Consider the following 2,174-nt stretch of genomic DNA (forward strand, 5'->3'; position numbering starts at 1 on the left):
GTGGATTTGAACATGTGACCATAGGATCCACAGGCGGTCACAATAACCAGCTGAGCTAAAGGGTCAGACCCCTTAGCAGGTGCTGGTTGACTGCGACTGACTCCTCGGTAGTTTACAGTCGTCCTCCCCCCGAGAAGTGTGCACATTCTTTCGTCCATGGGTTCCCAGGATTGAGGCACTGAGGTCCCACCCCCATTGCTATGTAAACCTGGATACATATTGTGGGGCACCTGGCCTAGCTGGGGGAAAGTTATTCATACAATATTCACAGGGCAGTGAGATCCCACCACTGTCAATGATGTCGATGCTTCACTGCATAATGTGGTGTTATATTTTATATTTTTAACTTGACCTTCTCTCCCCAGCAACCTCCTGCAAAGCCCCATCCTCTTTCTACCTTTTTACCCTACCCTCCAATCTCCCCAATCCCATTCAATCTTGTTTGCTGCAGCTCAAATGTATCCCCTTGCCCCACTTTGTTGTTTGTTTTTGTTTTGCTGCCATTTTGGCCAGGTCTTGCTCGAAAAAGATATCTTTGATCTAAAGTGACTACCTGGTAAAATAAAGGTAAAATAAAAATAAAATAACCCAGTGGATTTTAACATGGATGGGACCATAGGATCCACAGGCGGCCGCACTAACTATCTGAGCTAAAGGGTCGGACCCGTTAGCAGGTGCTGGTTGACTGCGACTGACTCGTTAGTAGTTTACACAAGTATAAGTATACTAGAAATATACAACATAGGATGTACACTACAGGATGTTATTTGTGTCAAAGGAGATGTCAATGTAGCAAATTCACCAGCCCTGTCACACACGTGCGCACGCACACATACACAAACACACACACAAATACACACGCCTAATAAAGGAATATGACAACCTTCGGTGCCCCCTTGAGAACGGCTAAGCACATTGGGAGAGATACTAGTGGAAGCAACCAGGCAATAAAAACGTTATGTATTGATTCATACTGTTATTGACCAGATCTTCTTCTTCTTCTTCTTCTTCTTCTTCTTCTTCTTCTTCTTCTTCTTCTTCTTCTTCTTCTTCTTCTTCTTCTTCTTCTTCTTCTTCTTCTTCTTCTTCTTCTTCTTCTTCTTCTTCTTCTTCTTCTTCTTCTTCTTCTTCTTCTTCTTCTTCTTCTTCTTCTTCTTCTTCTTCTTCTTCTTCTTCTTCTTCTTCTTCTTCTTCTTCTTCTTCTTCTTCTTCTTCTTCTTCTTCTTCTTCTTCTTCTTCTTCTTCTTCTTCTTCTTCTTCTTCTTCTTCTTCTTCTTCTTCTTCTTCTTCTTCTTCTTCTTCTTCTTCTTCTTCTTCTTCTTCTTCTTCTTCTTCTTCTTCTTCTTCTTCTTCTTCTTCTTCTTCTTCTTCTTCTTCTTCTTCTTCTTCTTCTTCTTCTTCTTCTTCTTCTTCTTCTTCTTCTTCTTCTTCTTCATACGAGTTTTATTGGAGATTGACTCTGTCTTTAGCTAAGTTTGTGTTCATAAGTGTATATGGTGTGTACTCAGATCTCAGCCAACTTTCCTGAATGACATTTCACAATGCGATTCATGTTGAAAAGGGTTGGGAAAACACTCCACTTGAAGACTGGGCTGTATATTTCCGCTCCGAGGCCCGGTTTACATTCTCCTGCAAATGTACATGTAAATGTCATGGCTTGAAAAATAATAAATGACAATGAACGGGGGAACAAATCATACATTCTAGGATAATGTCACATTTAGGGCAGGGCGACACGGACAGAATATTGCATCGCAGCGGTTTTCTCAGTTTTGACGGTATAATGGAAATTGATTTGTTTTCCCAGTAGAAAATTACATGGTAATAATACATCTATTCTAATACTAAAGTGGGCAGCAGTGTCTCAGGAAGTACAGCGGTCGTCTGGTAATATTACGGCTCCCCGCCGGCTCCTTCCAGCAGTGTGTGCAAGTGTCCTTGAGTACCACACGGAGCCCCTAGCTGTGCCTGATGAGCAGGTTGGCTCCTTGCATGCACCGTCAGGGTGTGTGTGTGTGTGTGTGTGTGTGTGTGTGTGTGTGTGTGTGTGTGTGTGTGTGTGTGTGTGTGTGTGTGTGTGTGTGTGTGTGTGTGTGTGTGTGTGTGTGTGTGTGTGTGTGTGTGTGTGTGTGTGTGTGTGTGTGTGTGTGTGTGCGTGTGTGTGTGAAGGGGGG

Source organism: Notolepis coatsorum (assembly GCF_963971535.1).
Source record: "Notolepis coatsorum genome assembly, chromosome: 12".
Taxonomy (NCBI): Eukaryota; Metazoa; Chordata; class Actinopteri; order Aulopiformes; family Paralepididae; genus Notolepis; species Notolepis coatsorum.